The 21,914-nt window shown below is 40.9% G+C and overlaps 1 protein-coding gene and 1 pseudogene across 2 annotated transcripts in view; both read right to left on the reverse strand.

Annotated features, from left to right (window-relative positions):
- The window catches only part of PALLD (palladin, cytoskeletal associated protein), a 400,257-nt gene that overhangs the window by 296,914 nt on the left and 81,429 nt on the right, over positions 1–21,914 (reverse strand). The gene's annotated exons all lie outside the window — the stretch shown is intronic.
- Positions 14,721–16,487, reverse strand: LOC311585009 (lysine--tRNA ligase-like; annotated as a pseudogene). Its single transcript has one exon. The product of its transcript is annotated as a lysine--tRNA ligase-like (transcript).

Below are 21,914 nucleotides of genomic sequence, written 5' to 3' on the forward strand. Positions count from 1 at the left end.
ATCTATATTTTATGTATATACATTCTACTTGGGTCTTTTCTCTTGTTCCTAAAATCTGTCCAATATGTCCCTTAGGGTTGAAATACACAGAAAGGAGTAAAAGTCATATCACCAATACAAATGTACTAATGAGTACAATATGAATTTATTATCATCATTTGCTGGCTCCAGTCCTTTATAGCATTTAGTGAACTTTAAGGTACTAGAATCAAGAAGTATGATTTTGTTCAACTAAAATGTGGAGAGTCCTTCAAGTACCAGGCACTAGCTTGGCTTATGGCAATGATGAATATGGCACATTTTTTCATAAATGAAATAAAATCAAGCCAAATTCAAAAGTACACTAAAAGGATCATATATTACAATTAAAGATCATTTACTCATGAGTTACAAGAGTGGCTCAACAGAAAAATTAGTGATTGTCACACACTACATTAACAGAATGAAGACCAAAAACATTATCATTATCTCAATAGTCGTAGAAAAAGCACTTGATAAAATTGAGCATTATTTTGTGATACTGGCACTCACATCTAGCATAAGAGCACTGCATTTCGATGTAATATAGGGAATGCAAAACAAGCTGACAACTAGCATTTCATTATATGCTGAAAGCATTTCATCCAAAGTGGGGGAGGGGACGCAGTGATATACACTGTCACTGCTTTCATTAAACACAGTGTTGGAAGTCTTAGCTACAGAAATTAGTCAAGAAAAAGAAATTAAAATATCTCAGATCAGACAGAAAGTTGATGTGATCAACTTTGATCAGGTGATATAACACATTATATAATCTATATTATAGATTACATAATATATTGTATATGACATATTATATATAAGTTATAGTATATATTACAACTATATATTACAACTCTAGAGATTATTTATACACACATAAACAAACATATATGTGTACAACATGATCACACACATGCAGATATATGGCCACATGTGTTCACACACATATGTTCAGAAACACATAACAATATGCACATGTGCACACATAATAACATAGCCTAAGTTTAATTATGGTCAAAGATTTATAGATTGGAAAGGATAAAACCATGATTAAAGAACTTGAAGAAGACACAAATAAGTTGATTTGAAATCACAAGCTTGTTAAAAGGTCCATACTACTTAATAGATCTTTATAGGTTCAATACAATCCTATTGGATTTTCTTAAACCCATAAAGATTTGTGCAAGAAATTTTGAACAAGATGAAGAAAAGTAGAGGCACCAAAACAACTTGATTTCAGAATATATTACAAATCTGCAATAAGTAAAAGAACATGGTACTGGCATGGAAAGAGGGTACAGATCAACGGAATAGAATCAAGAGCCCAGTTGTGAGCACCCTCTAATGGTGTCAAAGGAACAAAGATTTCACACGGAGAAAGGGCTGAATTTCAATAAACGGTGCTTGGAAAATTGGATGCCCACCCATATTCAGAAGAATAAAAGACTCTTGTCGCACACAATATGCAAAAAGCCAAATAAAATGGATTAAGAACATGATACAAGACCTAGAAGAGTATAACCATACAGGTAAAAAAATTTACATAAATAAAAATAGCGGTAAAAAGTTGATAGTGGCAGAGGTAATGATTCTTTTTGAACCCATTGTCCTTTGCTCATATTTGCACCCCTATATCCTCCTCCTCACGTTCTTCTCTCCTGTTGACGATTTCCCTCACTCTGCCTCCTGGGTAAGGATATTTTTATGAACCAAAGCACAATCAACATCAAAAATAGAAAAAATGAGATTGCAGTGAATTAAAACACTTCTGAAAAGCAAGGAAAAGAATCAATTGTGAGTGAATAGACAACTGATAGACTCTGAGGAAAATATTTGTAGAACATACATTTGATTAAAAAATTAATATTTGTAACACATGAAGACTTTAAAACAACTCAGTAGCAAAAATGAAAATAAATAAAAATAAGAAAACAAACAAACAAACAAAAAACCCAAAACAAACAACTACAAATCCAAAATACAGGGAAAGGAGTCATGAAGTCATTTCTTCAAAAAAGATAAACACATATCCAGAATGTGTATAAGTGCCTGACTTAACCAATCACCAGAAAACAGCATATAAATATGACAAGGACATATCACTCCCCATCTCTGAGATGACCAAAGAGGCAAGGTAGGTGTTGGGGTTCTTATGCAAAATAAGGGAACCTTGTCCAGTGTTGACAGTAATGTAAGTAGATTATGGAAAACAGTGTGGAAGTTCTTCAAATATTCAAAACAGAATTACCATATGACTTCAAAGTTCTCTTCCTGGGTATATAGAAACCCAGGATCCAGAAGGAAATTAAACAAGTATTCTGAAGCAGTATCCAAGGTCACTTGCTCATGGTAGCACTGTTCACAGTAGCCAAGACCTGGAAACAACCTAAGTGCCCCCTGATAGATGAATGGATTTTTTTTTAAAGTGCTGTATTTACAAATGTGTGTATATTTTGAGCCCCAGTGATAGTCCTGTATGACTGTATTGCCAAGTATATCAGCACCCTAGTTTGTGTATATACTCCTTATGGTGGTCACAAAATGATAAATTTACTGAATGACACAGGTCTCAGAACATACTCCCTGTCATTATGGGGGGCATGACTTTACACACACAATGGAATACATATATTCCTGAAGTACAATGGTTCAACTCATGCCTTTTGGATTTTATGAATTTGCCTAGTGACATGCACTCAGTATTTATCATACTCTGAACCTTGAAGTTTGATCTTTCCCTGGCCTAGTGGCAATTTACAGCACTCTGTCTTGGTGTCTGGCAGCAGCAGAAGCTTTCCGGCAGCCACTCTGGCACATGAATAAACAACCCATACGCCGCAGGGCTCCTCACTGCTGATCTGTGGTGTACTGTGGTCTAGGTGTATTAGCTGAATGTTTGGCTTATGATATTTTCAATTTACGATGGGTTTATTGGGATGTAAGCCCATATTAAATTGAGAAGCAGATTTATTACACACACTGTGTCTAAATAGGGAAAGATGGCCATTTGTAGATTTGCCTTGGTGTCAGTTGCCTGAGGAAATGAACCAGGCCAACTACTGCACCATCTGACTAATACATGCAATTTGAAAAAGTCAAACTGATAAAAGAAGAGAGGAGAATGGTGGTTACCAGGGAGATAAGGATGATGGGGAAATGTTGGTCAAAGAGGGCAGCATTTCAGATAAGCAGGATGAAAAAGTTCCAGAGATTTAATCTCCAGTATGGTGGCTGTGGTCAATAACACAGTGTTATCCACTTGAAACCTACAAAGAGAGTAATTCTTAAGTTTTCCTGCCACACAATAAAAGTCATAATTATGGTATGTAATTATTGTGCTAATAACTTGAGCATAGCAATCATGTCAGAATCAACAGGTATATTAAAAGATCATATTGTATTCTTTAAATATATAAATTGTCAAAATAGAATTCTGAACATATTATTTTTAGTATTATTTTATTATCAGCTACAAAGAAATTTCAAATATGTTTGATGGAATAGAATTATGTCATGAAGGCACCAAAGATTACTGTCATTATTTTTCTCTAAATATTTATTTTAGAAACATTGGAATTGCTCTTTTCCAGTGTGTGTGTGTGTGTATGTGTGTGTGTGTGTGTGTGTATGTATGTGTGTGTGTGAGCATATATGTGTGGATATATGTGCCTGTGCATGCCCATGTGGGGTGTGGGAACCAGCATCCAGGAGGGGCTGAGGGAGGCAGAGTCATGACCCAGGAAACATTTTGATGACCAACATCGAGAGGCAGATCTATTTTTATTGTACAGCAACAAGCATTTTTTTTTTTTAGTTTTTAGTATCTTTTGTTTTATTTAATTAATTCATTCAGATTACATCTAAATTTTTATACCCTCACTTGTATCTTCCTGTTCCTCCCTTCCTCCCACTTTCGCCCTATTCCCCTCCCTTAGGTCTAAGACCGAGGGGGACCTTATCCCCCACCATATGGTCATAAGCTATCAAGTCTCATCTTGGTAGCCTGCTTATTCTTTCTCTGAGTGACACCAGGCCTCCCCACCAAGGAGAGGTGGTCAAATATGGGGCACCAGAGTTCATGTCAGAGTCAGTCCCCGCTCTCCCACAACTGTGGAGAATGTCTTGTCCATTGGCTGGAGCTGAGTAGGGGTTCAATTGAGGAACTGACACGAGCTCTGAGGTAGCCACCCATCCCACTGTCATTATGGAGAGGTGCCAGGCCTGCCAGCACTAGAGGGAGTTGGACCAGTGGAGAAGGAGGAAGCATTCACCATTCTGTGTCAGGCCCATTCTGAAGTTCTGCTAGCTTACTAGGATCCTGGCTTTTGTGTCATGCGGCATGCCAGCTGGCACGAACACCTGTACTATATAGCTGTATGAAGGCTTCCCTCGTTGTCTACCAGGCTCCACCTGGGCACAGCACCCACAGTGGAGAACAAGGATTGATGTTCAGTAATACATAAGACATTCAGTTCCAAAATGTTCCAAGTCCAAATGGATTCACAGCAGAATTATAATAGACTTCCAAAGAAGATCTATAGCCAATACTGCACATATATATGCAGTACATATATACACATATGCAGTACACACACACACACACACACACACACACACACACACACACACACACGGTGCTTCCAAACTCGAAGCCAGTATCATTCCAATACCAAAACCAGGTAAGGACACAATAACAAAACCACAAGCCAATATCCCTAATAAACACAGATGAAATTCTCAATAAAATGCTTACAGGAGAATATAGGCATGTATCAAAAACCCCATTCACCATGGTCAAGTTGGTTTTATCCCAGAGATGTAATAATGGTTCAGCAGATGTTAAGTTGACAAATGTAATAAGTCATATACAGTTAGAGAAAAAAAATCACAATTATCACCTCAATAGATTCTATAAAGACCTTTGACAAAAGCCAACAAGTCTCTATTGTGAAAGTTCTAGAGAGAATTGGGCTGAAGGGAACATACCTCCATGTAATAAAGGATTTACATGGCCAACCCATAGCAACATCATCCTAAATGTAGAAAAAAAAAATCAAAGCAAACCCCTTAAAGTTTGCTTTTAAGTTAAATTTTAAAGTTTAAAATAAAGATCAAGAAAGGAATGTCTACTATCTCCACTCCTTTTCACCACAGTGCTTGAAGCAGTAGTTAGAGCAATAAGACAAGAGAAGGAAATCATAGGACTCCATTAAAAAAAGAAGTCAGGCTACCTCTATTTGTAGATTATGCAATATTTTATATAAGAGATCCCAAAAATTCCACCAGAAAACTACTAGAAGTGGTGGGGTACAAAATCAACTTACAAAAATTGGTAGCATTTTTATATACCAACAACAAAGATGATATAAGTGAGATCCCAGATACATTTCCATACATAATAGCTTCAAAAGAAATAGAAAGAATCTAGGAATAAATATAACCAAGGAAATAAGAACAAACATATACAAGGACAAACTTATTTCTTTCAAGAAATAAATTGTGGAAGATACTAGAAAATCCAAGAGCTCCTTTGCTTCTGGGTTGGTAGGGCTAATGTGAAAATGACCATCCTACCAAAAGCAGTTGCCAGAGCCATAGCAATCTACTCGAAGTCCTCAGGACACTTCACAGAAATAGAAAGACCCTAAAGTTCATATGTAAGGACAGATGACCCTGAATGGCCAAAATGATCCTTATTTTCTTTAAACAAAATGCTTTTGAGACAGGGTGTCACTATAGCCCTGGCTTACCTGTAACTCTCCATGTAAACCAGGCTGGCTGTGCACTCTCACAGAGCAGCTTGTCTCTGCCTCCCAAGTGCTGGGATTAGAGGTGTGCACCACAACACTCCCAGCTTTCTTTTAAACAACTTTCTCCTTCTCCTCCACCTCCTTCTCTTCTTCTTCCCCCTCCTTCTATCATCATCATCATCATCATCATCATCATCATCATCATCATGTGTATATGTGTGTGCATATATCATCTGTGTGTGTGTGTGAGTGTGAGTACATCTATGCCATGCTACACATGTGAAGGTCAGAGGCTGTACTGGCTGGTTTTGTGTCAACTTGACACAAGCTAGAGTCACCAGAGACGAAGGAGCCCAGGTTGAGGAAAAGTCTCCATGAGATGCAGCTGTAAGGCATTTTCCCAATTAGTGATCAATGAGGGAGTGGGAGGGGGCAGCCCATTGTGGTCAGTGTCATCCTTGGGCTGGTGATGTGTGTTCTGTAAGAAAGCAGGCTGGGCAAGGCAGTAAGCAGCACTTCTTCAGGGCCTCTGTGTCATCTCCTGCCTCCAGGTTCCTGCCCTGCTGAGTTCCTGTCCTGGTTTCCTTTGATGATGAACAGCAAAGTGGAAGCAGAGGCCGAATGAACCTTTTCCACACTGACTTGCTTTTTGGTTATGGTGTCTCATCACAGCAATAGAAACCCTAACTAAGACAGAGATCAACTTTCAGGCATCTATTTTTCCTTCCCCAATAGCTTCCAGAAACCAAACTTGGCATTCTTCATGCTTGAGCAGCAAGTACCTTTACCCATTGCTCCATCCTACCAGCCTTCTACTTTATTTCGTGAGGCAGAGTCCTTCTCTGATCTTGGAGCTTCTCACTTAGACTGGATGGGTTGGCCAGGGAAGGCCCTCAGATCAGCCTTTCTCTGTTGAGGTTATGGGTTCATACCGCCCTGCCAAGATTTTTTTTTTAATTTTTTAATTTTTTTACATATACATTTCAATTATTACACATATATACCATAAACTACAGACAGCAAGAAGAACCATGAAACAATCAGGAATTATATAAATGTTACATTCACTCTGTTTTGGCTATTTGTATTTGGCAACCATGAAGAAAACATCTTTCCTCTCTTGGTGCGTCTAAAATTCTGAATGTAAACCAATATCTATCATATCTCATCTCTACCAACCTAAAAACATCTATCTAGACCTAAGAACATCTTAACCCCTAAACAGCTAAGCTCAATTGTAAAACTAAACTATCTGGCCTTCAAGATATCAGCATCAGAGACATGAGAAGGAATAAAAGTCATTACCTGAGTAAACAGGAAGTGCAAACTGTCCCGCCAACGTTTTATGCGAGCGTTGAACATCTGATACCCTGAGGTTCTCATGATGTGCTCATGGAGCATCCGCACTCTAGTTCTCACGTGTGTCCAGCAGACCTTTCACCCGCCGAGGCAACTGCTCTCTTTCCCATCTTTCACTGCTCAGTAGAATATGCACACTTACCTACCTAGATAGCTGAGTTGGATCTCTATGCGTGCATATGTGTTGCAAAATTTGAGAGGAGTTGTTGCAATGTCTCTTTATTCCCATGCTTTTCAAACAAACTGTCTCAAACATTCGTACTCTGACACTCGGCCAGTGGATGCTTTAGTGACGGCAGCTGCGATTGATTATCCTATTCCCGTTACTATTAACCATGTACCGTAGGAGGTAGGAGACATCTTTCTTACTACGCTGGATGAAGGTGCAACCTAGGTTAGGAGTGATTACGCAACTTTCAAACTGTTAAACATTACAGGGCAGACTGAAGCCCTGAGCTAGTACCCATTATGGTGAACTACTTGGACCCACTCTGCAGGAGACGCCATGGGGCTTCCTAGGGGTTGAAAACAAGGGCTGCCTCAGGCTACAGTACACAGCTGAAGTTTAATTTTAGATTTTCTCCTTCATCCCCTCTTCTGGCCTCCATATGATTTTTTTCTTGTTTTCTTTTGCCTTTTTTTTTTAATACTGTGAAAACTCCACATCTTTTGGTAGAAAACTGCGAGGAATTAGTAAAACTTGGAATTGAGCTATTGCAGAAGGCAGCAACTGAAACTGTCTGGAATACTGTTCCAGCGCCAGGTGCTTTGGGCTTTGATAGAGTTTTCGGAGTCAGGGCCTCACTGTGTAGTCCAGCCTTGCCTTGATCTGCCTACCCCAGCCTCTCCAGTGTTAGGATTATTGGCATGCACCAGCACCCCAACTCACTGACTGTTCCTGGTTGCTTTTATGATCTCTGCCTGAAAGAGTCTGGGAAACCTTGATGTAAAAGAATCAATCCCCTTCTGCCCCCATAGGTTAACAGTAGAGATTTATTATGTATATTTTCCCCTACCAGTTCCACAGAAACTTTCCTTACTCAGTTCTAATTATTCGTAAAAGGTAATTCAGGAAGGTAACACTGGCAGTGGGAAAAGATGCTGCAGCATGATGTCAGATCTTAGGACTCAAGAGAGCATTCAATTCCCAGTTGGATATATATATTTTTTCAAAGCCCTTAAGGAATGGAAGATATATGTCCAAGGAAACTGCTGACCTCAGAAGATAATAGAGGGGAAAATAAATGTCAAGCTAACAAGTTGTTGTTGGCTTTCAGGCCATCTTGAGTCAGTATGTGCTGCACCCACAGGAAGCATATGTTAAGTTCAGAGAACACTGGAAATTAGCCTGGGTCTCCACGAGTTCTTGGAAATGACCAAAGTATGCGTGTTGGAGGGAGGGGGGTACTGTTGTTTTGCATTACAAAACACGCTTCCCAAATGTCCTTGCTCTTCTCTTCTAGTCTCATATTTCACCCCTATATTCCACTTCCCAGGCAGGCAGTGTGGATAGCTGTGATTCTGTTGTTCCTCATCACCTGCCTCCTTCCTTCTCTTCCTCTTCCTCTTCCTCTCTCTTTGACTGGGGTCCTTTAAGAGCTCCACTAAGTGTCTCTTTTTTCTTAAAGATGAAATTAGCTGCCCCCACCTCCTGCACCAAATTTCCTGCTTATGTCTAGTAAAGAGAAGGGAAATTGAAAGTAATTTTTATTCATTTTTATCTTTCCAATGTATTTTTTAAAAATCTGAAGTGTAGGTAGGGACGGTGGAGACAGCTTGGTGAATAAAGCGCTAGTGTGCAAGCACAGGGACGGGCGTTCAATCCCCAGCACTCACTTAAAAGGTGTGGTACATACATACTTCTAATCCCAGCACTAGGGAAAGAAAGGCCGGTCCCTGGGGCTTGCTGGTTTAGCTTAATAAAGTGCTATTGAGAGATTATGTCTTAGAAATAAGGTGGATGGTTCTTGGATCCTGGGAAATCATGTCTGAGCTTAACTTCTGGCCAAGACATCTAAGTATATGCACACACATGTGCATCCTCCCATGAATACACACAAATACACATGCACAAAATCAAACAATTAAAAATGATTTCTGAATCATAAATAGGGTCTCCTTGTTTTCCCATTTTTTAAAAATTAATGTATTACATTTTTGCAGAATCCATGAACCACTTTGCTCTGCCTGCCTTCTTATGTTCCACAGACAAAAACATCTGCTGATTATAATTGTAAATCTCACTGGTTGTAAGAAGTCTTCCAGTATTTAAAAAAATGCATCTTGGGAACAGTAAAAGAGAAGGATATTTTCTTGTGTTTTCTCTAGTTTATATAAATTTTAGTTATATTTACATGAAAAATCCTGCAAATGATTTCTCTTTGCTCTAATTTCCTGCCAACTATGTACTATGGTCATAGTGCTAACTGATTCTGGGCTTGCTCATGAAAAATACAGATTTCTAGGCTCTCCACATAGGTTGACTGGAGCAGAGGTTCATGGCCTGACCTGGGCAGCAGTAGTTGTAAGAATTTAGAGTGACTCACTAATTGGCCACAGAGGTGAGCTTGTCAAAGGTAGTCCTCAGACCAAGAGCAATGTGTAGGGACATGACCATAATGCAGAAAAGGTCAGGGCTTCGGAGCTGGCTCAGTGGACAACAAACTTACAGCATGGGTAAGAGAATCAGAGTTTGAGTGTCCAGCATCCACATAAAAAGCAGGGTGGGTGTGGCAGCCTACCTGCAGTCCCAGTGCAAGTGATCCCTGCAGCAGGTAGGGTTGCTAAGTAGTCAAATTAACCAGCTCCGGGTTTAGTGTGAAACATTGCTTTAGTAAATAAGGTGGAGGGCTGTGTAAGAAGACATCTGACTCCAGCCTCCATCGTAGAGGAATCTTAAGCCAGAACATGGCTGTTCTGGCAAGGGATCACATCCAAAGACCTTCTAGGTCTGTGAGATCCAGCTGGTGTACAGACTTGCCTTTAATCCCAAGAGACAGAGGCAAGCAGCTCTCTGAGTTCAAGGCTAGCCTGGTACAGAGCAAGTTCCAGGTAAAGACAAGCTTAGGTCCAGGGGTGGTGATAATCATCTTTAATTCCAGCTCTCAGGAGACAGAGGCATGCAGATCTCTGAGTTCTAGTCAGTGCTCTTGAGGCAGTTTGGTTGAGAGTGAATTGAAAGGCAGTGCAGTGGAGTTGAGTTTGTGGTAGGTAGTTCAGTTGGTGGAATTCAGGGGCAGTTTACCAGGAGAGTTTTACACAGAGATGTTGAAGAGAGAACAGGCTAGACACAGGTGAAGAGAATGAGAAGAAGCCAGGAGATTAGAACAGATTGCTAGACTTAGGTTGAGGCCAAGCAGAGCAAAAAGTCAGAAGCTGAGAGAAGCCAGATCAGAATGGAGTTTGAGCCAGAAGAGCTGAGTTGAACCTGCCAGACAGAGTTCAGAAAGAATGAGAAAGGGTAAGCTTTCTCTGCTGTGACTCTCAGAGGCTGAAAACATTGTAGGTCTAGGTTAGAGTGCACGGAGGCTAGAAGCTTCCAGGAGTAGGCCTAGGCTAGTAGACAGAGGCAATAAGATTTGGAGAGGACAATTAGATTAGGTAAATAAAAGATGCTTTAACATGCACATTCAGTCTTTATATCCACATTCATGTACACATATATCCATGCAAACCCACACACAAACAAAAAGAGAGGAAACAAATGCAGTACCCCAGTGCTGGTCCCTGACTCTCCACAGCAGAATGTCCATTTAAGATGCCAGGCAATACCCAGGCACATTAAGGTCAGAGAAGCAGTTTGGACCAGCTCATGGGGCAGCTGGCCTGTAGAGGAACTTGTTAGAAATGCAAATTCTTAGGACTCAACCCAGAGATGGTCAATCAGAAATATGGAGGACAGCGTGGTGCAGGCCAGGTTCTCCAGGTTTTGAAAAGATCCCTTTCATGCACATGGTAGTGAGAAAGCCACCTTGGCAGTCACCCTTTCCTTAACACATCTGATGACAAGCACAGACAATATAAGGCGACGCTAAAAGATGGGACACAGGCAGGTACCTGTTTTACAGTCATGGTGATTAATGAGCATTAAGAAGTCTCCTAAAGGCAAAGTAAGCTTTTAATCCCAGATTTAAAAATAATAGCAGATGTAACAATTAAGGAAACAGGTAACAAAACACGGGTTAATGACAGTTTCCCAGTTTTTAAGTGAGTCAGGGGTGATACAGAGGAATGCCTGAGGAATGTCTCTAGCTTTAATGTCTTATGTTAGCATTTCCCCCCTTGACATTTCAGAGCATCTCCAGCAATCCATTATTAGTTCTCTGTACTGCCTCCTGCATTCTATTCGGAAACTACCACCCACATTCAGGGCAAAAGGGTGAGAACTATTTGGTTCATTCATTTTACTGGCTATTGAACATTTAACACAAAGTCAGATGCCACTGGATACAAGTAATCTGGAGGGGGAAAGATAATTCTTTGTTGTAGGAGCCTATCAGGGAGATAAACACAGTAAGTAAATATGGACCGAGTACTGCAGGACCTGGTACACATGATTATTTGTTAGAAACCCAGGCTAATATGGCTGGAAGGTAGGTTTGAGGAATGAAAAGGCAACGCAAAGCGGTCCATGAGAAGTTATATCAAAATGGAAGCAAGAAGCAGGGCAGTGGCAATGTGTAGAAGAGGCATCCATAGAGCAGCATTGAAAACAGCGATTTATAGCCAACCACAGGCCCGTTGTCTGCACCAGCAGTGACACCACTGATTCAGAGTAACTAAAGAAACGAACAGCAGAAAGAACTTCCAACTCTGGATTGTGATTTAAAAAAGAAAATCCTCCTTTAAACTATACAGTCCACGTCTGATGCTTCACAACATGCCCTTCCGATTATCTCCAGCATTCTGTGACTATATTGTTTATGCCAGTATTATGCTTAATTAAGCACCATGGCAATATCAATGAGAGTCTGAAAGCCAGATGTGGCCTGGATCATCCAAAAAATGCAGCTATCCTGGCAAGCTATGGACAAACCTTTCAGAGGAGAGAAAGAGGAGAGAGATTTCCCAGGCACTTTTTTCCCCCTTTTACCCCAAAGAGCTAAACCTAGGAGGAGGCTATTTTTGAAGGTCAGACGAGAATAGCAATCCTGAATGCTAGCTGTCCCAAGCATTTACAAACACAGCATCTGGGCAGGCACCCCACACCAGCACAGCGCTGCTCCCTGCTGTTGCAGGACACCTGCATGCCTTTTCATTTCAAGTGAACAATCCTTAGAAAACTGAACCTCCCAAGAGGAGGATTGTCTTCAAGGAACTCCCTCCGAATTTCCAAACCTTAGTTAGCTTCTTTCCAACCTCTCTCATGGCTATACAAATTTTTGCATCCATTAGTCACACTCATCCCTCAGGACTCTAGCTATGGCCTTATGACCCTTTGCTCTACCAATAAAAACCAGAAGGGTGTTCGAGCACCATATGGCTGCCCATCCCCTCAGCTGTGTGTTCGCTCTTACTATCTGTTACCCAACGTAATTTAAGGCTTTAGGGGGATTGCATTAGAAAAGCAACCAAACTCCCAATTGTTAAGGAATTAAAGGCCTAGAGCAAGAAGGTGGATTGCTCAATACATCAGCAGATTAAAAAATGATTGCAGATAGTGGCCAGGGCTATACATGAATGAAAAGAAGGTTATGAGGTGGACAGAGGCAGGGTTTGGGAGTGATGATTATTGTGCTTGGAAATCTTAAGAAACCAGCAAGAGAGCTGACATAGAATATAGCTGTAGGAACAGATGGGGAGAAGAAAGGAAGACAAGCTTGGCGAGGAGGGCACGGAGTGAAGTCTAGGGTTGTCCTTGTAGACAGTAGGATGGGAAGTTAACTCTGTAGTTTAGGATCTTGATAAGGCTGATGCTTTGGGAACCATCTTATTATGGAGAGAACAAAAAGAGAAATAGCATTTAGAAGCTGGCTGCTAATGTGTGAGAAAAGATGGTCTGAGTCAAGGTTGGGCAGTAGGGGGTGGGGAAAACTCTCAAGTTGTCAGGTTTTATGGGCAAGATTTGCTGATGACATGGACTCTGGATGAAAGGCTCCTAGGCTCTGGCCACACAGGTAAGTGGGTGGAACGATGCTGTTGCCATAGAGACTGTATGAAGAACACACTGGGCAGTGGATGACAGGCTATCCTAAATGTGAAAGGCCTGTGAAATATCAACTACCCTGGGCAGGTATATTAGCCTGCAGTAAATCAAGTGATAGAGGGTCTGGTCTTCTTAATATTTCCTGCTACTACAGAAAAGTAAGTACTGCAGAAAAGTAAGTACGTCACAGCCTTTGGAGGGAGAACCCTTTGCATTTATATCTTTGCTTTCCTACCTTTGTTTTCTATGCCATTAGAGTAATGTGTTCTCTGAGGCTTAATGCCTCCAGCTGTTATGTGTGATTCTTGGGACAACTTGTGCCTGGGTTAGGCCAAGTGTTGAATGGTGATAGCCTAAGCTGACAGTTACAAAGGTGACACTGACAGGCTAGGTCAAGCTACCTCACTGGCAGGCAGAACCAAGGATTCCACTGTGTGGAGGCTGAATCAAAAATGACACTGAGGATGGGCAGTTGGTTCAGTGGATAAGAGCAATGTCCATACAAAGACCTAAAACATTGTCCTCAGCACTTACGTAAAAGCCAGACATGTGTGCCTATAACCCTGAGACAGGAAGATCTTGGGATTGTCTGGCTACTCGGCCAAGCAGAAATGGTGAACTCCAGGTTCAGAAAAGTTAGATTCTATCTCAAGGGAATAAGACAGAGTGGCCAACCAGGTTCCCCAACATCCTTGTCTGGCCTATATAGGTATAAAATGCAAAATGCTCACACCCAAAGTTCACATGTACAACACACACACATACATACATGTACTCATGCACATGAATGCACAACACACATAGATATACATACATATGCACACGTACATACACACATGTCTACCTGTGCATGTGCACACACACGTACATGATGCACAATCAGGGAGTCTAGTTTTATTCAACAGACCCTTTCTTCTCAGGCTTTTAACTTTATGTATGTACTACAAAATCCCAAATTATCAAGTTGACCTGTAGGTACATTTTATTTCAAAATAGTGAGTAATATATTTTAACACAGATTTAATATGGTTGATGCACACGATGCAAATTTTTCATTCTACTCATGCTTAAGTGTGCAAAATTCAGTTGTACTATGTAAGTTTACACCAATGTGCCACTGCCTACACCACTCATTTCCAAACACATTCAATCTTCCAAAATGGAGAGTCTGTAGCCACCTAACATTGTTAGTAACTCAACCCCATAATCATCTATCTATCTATCTATCTATCTATCTATCTATCTATCTATCTATCTATCTATCTATCATCATTTAGGTAAAGAGAGAAATGATTTATTTGGTATCAAGGAATAAAAAGAAATTCTTTAACTCCTCTCTCTTGTGGTGGTTGAACTGCAGTGGTCAGATGGACAGCACTGCACATGATCACCTCTGACCAGATCTTCTGTTGAAATGCAGAGACACCAGGGGTTGCATGTGCTTTCTAGACAGAGAGGCCAGCCACTGTGCTTTCTAGAGTTTCAGTGGCTATTGTAGTTTCCTTCTCGTCTTCAGCCTTCATGGCAGGAAACAGAACTACTTCCTTGATGTGGTTGGAATGTGTAAGAAACATGGCGATTCAACTGATCCCCAATGCCCCAGGCAGCTGTCAAGGGAAGCCCGTACTCCAGTGCAGTACAGAAGTGCTCATCTATGAATATGGCCTCATCATCACCAGCAACCTTTGCCTGTTCTTCCAACAGCTGTTGTTGTTGCATGGGATCATTCAGCTCAGTGCAGGCATTTCATACTTCGTTCTTCATGACAAACAGCTCGAACTGCTCAGTTAAACCCTCTTTGGAGTAGTGCTGTTTGACCAAAGCATTGGTAAACTGTGGGTGATCACAGATGGATGAAGGACTGATGTAGGTCACACCAAGGGACTCCCCAACAAGCTTATCAAGGGCCCTGGCTGTGCTCAGAGGTAGGGGGCATCCAACAACTTTTGCACCACAAATATAATCAAGATTTTTTAATTTCTTCAGTTTCAAAGAGATTGGTTTCTGGCAGCTTCATATCTACGACTTTCTAAAGCTCTTCTACCATGTTGATACTTTGGAAAGGTGAAGTCCATCTCATAGGCTTGGCCTTCTGGCCCATCTTGGAGGTAAGTGATCTTGGAACTGTTTGTAACGCTTTTCACCATCCCTGACAGCATCATTTCTGTGATTTCCATGAGGTCATGATGGTCTGCATAGGCTGTGTAGAACTTACGGGTGGTGCACTCAGGATTGGGAGTCAAATCAATTCTTTTATTCCCAAGCTAGCACCCAATTTCATAAACCCAGTCAATGATGCCAACCACCAGCACCCTATGGCAGCGTTCTGGAGAAGTTCTCACCTATAACTTCAAGGCCAGCTCATGTGGATAGATGATGAAAGGCTTAGCCACAGCTCCCTCTGGAATGCTGGTCATCATGGCAGTCTCTATCTCTAGGGATCCCAGCTCATACAAGAACCTCCTTATACATGCGATGATCTTGGAGCCTCAAAAAGTCATTCAGTCTCTAGTCCATGTATCTCTGACAATACCGTGTTTCCTTGGCTTTGAGGCCAATGTGAAGATGAGGCAACATATGCAAGCAGGAGGACAAGAGTGTGATTTTATAGGGATGGCTGCTCAGCTTGCCCTTTGGTTTTCCTGGGGTTCCCCTGAATTCTGATTATGTCCTCCCTCATGCAGTTTGTCACCGGTATGAACAAATTCTTCTAATTTATAATTCCTGGTGTTGACCATGACTTGTAACTTGACCCCGTTCCTCAAAGGTCACTGGAGATGAGCTTTCCCCAGGGGCTCTCTTGGCATGGATCAGACATGCCACTGTTAAGGTGATGTCAGTCAGGTTGTCCCCAAGCTGCAGGGGACTGCATTCTTGGATGAATTGAGTGAGTGAGATGTTTACAAGGAACTTGTGTGGGTATCGGTCCTCCCCACTGACCTTCAGCTGGTGGACTGCTTGATTAACGATCTTGTAGTATTGGCTTGGTCCTGTGTCTCCTCCTTAGCACCCACACCATTGCCAGCAGTGTGGTTGCTGGTGGCAGCAGCAGCAGAAGCAGCAGCCATGGCAGCGGCAGCCTGGCTTAGGTGTTTTTCACTGAGCTCTTTCTGCTTGGCCTCTTTCTCTGCCACATTTCCCCTGGTTTTCAGACATCTTTTTAGTTCATTCACGCTCCTGCAGTGTGGCCATTTCCCCCCGCCCCCCACCATTCTATTTCTAAAAAGTGACCACTTTTATGTACCTCATATAAGAGGAATCATATATGATTTCTCTTCTTGGTAACTGGCTTATTTCACTTTACATTGCAGCCAGAATTATGTCAGATTTTCCTTCCTGTTTAAGACTAAATGCTATTCCATAAAATCTACACATAATATTTCAGTCTTTTTAACCCGTTAACCTGCCAATAGATACCAGAATTTAATCTACATTTTGTCTATTGAGAATTAAGATCCAGAACAGGGGGACGTGTATAGAATGTTTTCTGTAGCACTTTAAATATTTGGTGACATGTTAATCCCTCTACTCAGTCTCTCCCTTGAGAGTATGTCCCAAACATTCAGGCTGGCACTGATGTTTTTGTATAAGGAAAACAACTGTAACAAAGCAACTGACAGGTAGTGTAATTGTTCAGAATATTAATTTACCTATAGTCTTAAAATCTTTAAGAAATGATATTGTAGTAATTCAGCAAGCAATTATTAAAGACTGATGTTCATGCAGCATAAAATTTGTGCACTAACCTTGCATTCTGCTCAAGAAAATCGGTGCTCTAACAAAAATGCTAAAATCTTGGATCAGCAAGATGGCTCCCTGGTAGAGATGGTTGCCACCAAAGCCATGTGATCTGAATTCAATCCCTGGATTCCCACAAAGGGGCAAGGAGAGTAATGGCTTCACTGAGAAATCTGACATGCCCTGTGACACACACCCCTACACACACACAGAGTGATAAAAAAAATAACTAATGAAATACAATTTGTAAAAGGATACTAAATCTCACTTGACAGTAAGGAGAATAAAAAGAAGTCGGTGGCATGACTTGTACAGTTTTCAAAACTTAAATATTATGAAAAGTAAGTTATACTTTGGGACTTGATTGATGTTTAAATAAATTCAAGGACTGTCATTACATTTTTTCCCCTCATCAGCTACTAATCAATTGATTAGGCAAAGAAAAGCCTAACGGTTTATTGTAGCCAGTCATCAATTAAAGTTGACAAACATGACAACATGCAGAGGGCACTCTTCAATTTAGGGAGAAAAGTTTTGCTTTGAATCATACAGTAAATCTGCTAAGAGTCTTCAACAGAGGATCTTCTGTGGAGTTTCCTGTAGACTAAACGGATAAAGAGAGAGGCAAGTGGTCTGAGCTGAGGAGAAGGAGGAGGGTAGCAGCCATCATGAAGGAGGAGGAGGAGGAGGCGGTGAGGTAGGTGAGTTCTAAAGGAGTGCAGAGAACAGTCACCGCCTGAAAGGGCTGCAGCTTCTCCTTCTCGGATGAGAAGAACCATGCCTCTATTTCCCAAGTAGAGAGGTCAGAGGACTAAGCTCCAGAGAATCCAATCAAGGTTATAAAATGGAGTTGAGCAAGCAGTTTAAATAAAAGCTTCACAAAGCACAGAGTTAGAGGCACCACGTCCTATCCCTAAAATGTGCTTTGAGAAAAACATGTGGCTAGGAGACAGCCTTTCCCCCTTTTAGGGTGTTGGAGAGGGAAGGCTGATCAATATTCAGGAATGACCCATGGGTGTCAATCCAGGACAAAAGTGAATGCGAACAGCTGTGTTTCACAATCTGACCTCAGGACACTGGAACTTTCGTATTTCCATAATATGACTGTAAAAAAATATGTCCCTCTAGCCTTATTTGCTTTCTTTAATGGATACTGCTTCTGGCTTGGATCTTTGTGTGGAAAAAAGGATCTTTTGTCTCATAAAATGTTACAGATGCTGCTATGGTAACGCACTTTAATTTTATTCCTATCTCAGAAGATAAACACGGAAGACTGCAACTAGCAGTTTAATCTAATATTTAGCATTTGCTTTAGGTCCACAGAGCATTTGGTTTTCTGTTTTTTTAAGGAGCGCTGGCACTTTTATTAACCTGCTGTACTCAATTAAGCAGAATCTTAAAGCCCTGTCTAGAAGGTACTATTCTGCCAACTTCAAAATACTATGTGGCCAAGTTTGAAACCTCACAAGGGAGAGAAAGCACGCTGCTTCTATGACAGAATTCTTAGGTGGCCAGAGAGAGAGGTTTGCATTGTGGGAGTTTTCTGTTGAGCTAAAAACTTAACCCAAACATCCAGGCATCTACAAAAACAGTATAAGTTTGGTTTAAAATGAAACGCACCCCTTTGACAGACAATTTCTAAGTTTTCTTTTCTCTTTTCCTTTTAAGCCTGCAGCCTAGGGTGGTAGCACTGTTGTACTAAAGCTCTGCAATTAGTTAACAGCCAGAGTTATTGTGTCCACAGAGGCAATTCGAAGCCACAGTTGTTGTTGAATAATAACAATATCTAGCTACGTGGGACATCATGGCTTACATACTAGTCACTGTCCTAAACAAGGGGGAAGCTCAAGTAGAGAGAAGACAGGAAATACAGTGAATGACACTCTCTGTGGATTTGAATCCACAACCCCTCCTTTACAACCACAAAGACACATCAGCCCCTGCTATTTGATTTTAAAAGTCCCCCTCTGTCATTCTTGCCGTGTCAGTCTTCATATTTTCCCTTCTACATTAGAACACGATTGCGGTTGGTGAGTTAACGAAAGTTGAGGTCGGCTCAATGAAGTTTCAGTGACAAATTGGTAGGGCCACGCCTCATCCTGATTTGCTGTGCGCCACAGTAACCTGTGCCAGAACACGTTCTGCCAGCATGTCAGAAAAAAAAAAAAAAAGGATCCTGGTTCATTCATTAAGCAGTTAGGAATCTGCTCCTCAATTAATTTTAGTCATGCTAGATCTTCATAGAATGATTTAAAAAAAGCCTCATGGTTGCTGAGTGACACCCTGGCATTTAGACAGGGCCGTGATGAACACAATACAAGCCCCACAACATGAACAAGTAGCCAGCAATTAAACAGAAATGCCTACCTAAGTTGTTCTCGAAGCAAGCTCTGCAACAATATTTTCCCTTCATAAAAGTCCCCAAGTATTTACAGCCTGCAGATGAACTCACACTCTTGACATGGGAAAGGTTCAATGAGAAAGGATGGACCGAGAGGCTGCTCGAACTAACACTGCTTGTATTGAGAAGATTCGAAGGCACTGTCTGGATTCTCATTGGACACTCGGGGCACTGGAACAATATTTGCCCAGTTGCTATGTGAAGAGTGGTGGCTGCCAATTCCCTCCGCTAATAAGCCTGAACCTGGTGTTTGCAGATAAGCGTCGCTATTGTTTGTGTTGCTGTGCTGGCTGATAAGACACTCACCAAAGCGGGGACCCAAGGGATTGTTCTCTGTGACACACTGCAGAATGGCTGCTGGTATTTCCCTACCGCCCTCCGACTTTAAACTGTCGTCGCAGAAAAGAAAAAGAGGGATGATTTCTACTTTATCATCATTATTTTTTTTTAATCTGACTTTCCTCTTCAGGAATTGTATATCTAGAAAGATCACGTTTAAATGTTTTCCTTGTATAGACTATGATTCCACTCCCATTCTATGACTAGACTAAAATGTTCAAAATATCCAATGGGGATGCAGACATCCAGCCCCACCCCCACCCCATGTATGTACATGTGTGTATATGCAAATTGGAAAGGAAGCAGCTTGGGTCTGACAGTTATACATAAATACAACCCACTACTGGGCTCTGTGTGAACCCACCTAATGTGCATATGTGTGTGCAATCTAGAACACTACTGCACCAATGTAAAGAACGTGCCAATTTAGGCAGCATTTAAAAAACATTCAAAGGCAGATGTTTTCCCTTTTGTTTTTAGAGAAACACTCTTATTGTTCCAATGTGTACTTAACATGGATGTGCTCTTAAGGGTTGTGTGAATAGCAAAGACATTTGATCCTGAGTTTAAAATCACCATGCTGCACCTGAAAAGAAGAATACCAAATATACCTTTAGTGAGTAACATTTAGGGGTAAAATGCTTCCTTCCAAGACTTGACTACCTGAGATTGATTCCTGGGACCCACATGATGGAAAGAGAGAACTGATTCCTGCAAACTGTCCTTTGACCTCCAGGTGTGTGCCATGCTATGCCTGCAACAACAAACCCATAAGATAAATAAAATATAATTTAAAATTTTAAAAGAAATAATTGCATTTCGGTAATGATCCAAGTGTGCCCAACCTTACAGGCAAAATGTCACAAATTGCTTCACAAGTGGAACGTTTTTCTGTCTCTGGACCTCACATTTTCTCCTTATCACTAGGTAGTTAAAGCTGTGCTTTATATTTGGCTATTGGATAATAATAGAAATCAATACAAATAAAACAACCCGTTTATGACAATAGAGCCTCAGAACTTCTCCCACAACCAGGAGCTTTTGAGTTTTTTTGTTTGTTTGTTGTTTGTTTGTTTGTTTGTTTTAGATTTCTCTAAATACTGAGGAATTTCAACTTTTGATTGAGTATCTTGTTTTGTTTTGTTTTGTTTTTATGTTCTTGAATAATTGAAGAGAATCTCAATGGATAACCCAACAGGTAAGGTTTCTGCTGTCAAAATCATTCCATTTCTTGAATCGAGTCATCTGACATGGCTCTTTTTAAAACTGAGCCAAAGATCCTCACTGGCCAAGTTGAGGACTACACACTCATATCTACAGAGAGTGTAGCAGGAGATCACACTTGTTCTATGTTGATTTCTCAATTATAAAAAAAAAAAGACGTTTTCTGAGTCTTGATGGCACAGCTGGGTGCATATCCTTAGCCCCACTGTATTTGTTCATCTCTGTTGAGTTTGGTCAACCTAAGCTATCTATATACCCCTTATCATGTGCCTAAAAAAAACCATACAAATTATCCTACTTTCCTTACTGATGCTGTGACAAACGCCCTGAACAAAATAAACCTAAGGGAAGAAAGGTGTATTCAGCTTAGACTTAACAGGTCTCAACCCATCAAGGGAAACTAGGGTAATTGCTCAAGTGGAAACAGAAACCACAGAGGACTGATGCTTGCTGGTGCGTTCTCTGTGGCTCATGCTCAGCGAACTTTCATATATCCTACACAACCCAGGACCATAAGACCGGGGTGGGGTGGGGTGTGTGGCACCGCTCACAGCGGTGCCTCCCACATTAAATAGCAATCAAGAAAATGCCACAGGCCAGTCTGACAGAGAGCAGTTGAAGGTCACTCTTCCCATCTGAATCTAGTTTGTGACAAAATATATCTAGTTAGGACCCTAATGTTTACACTTATATGCAGGTTTTTTTTTGTTTTTTGTTTTTTTTTTTGCTTAGCTCTATAAGAATGGGACTAATAATGTCCACACCATTCTAGGAAAAAACATGCCAATAAACAATATGTCTACTAAATAGAATCTTGCTTCCATCTTCGTTTCCAAAGCTTAAGTACTTGAGATTGATAGTCATAGATCAGCAGCTGTCTACGAAAAACTGGAAGAATTTTTATTCTTTATAACAATAATCAAATCTGGAAGAGAGG

The sequence above is a fragment of the Acomys minous genome (genome assembly GCF_964271855.1).
Source record: "Acomys minous genome assembly, chromosome: 15".
Taxonomy (NCBI): domain Eukaryota; kingdom Metazoa; phylum Chordata; class Mammalia; order Rodentia; family Muridae; genus Acomys; species Acomys minous.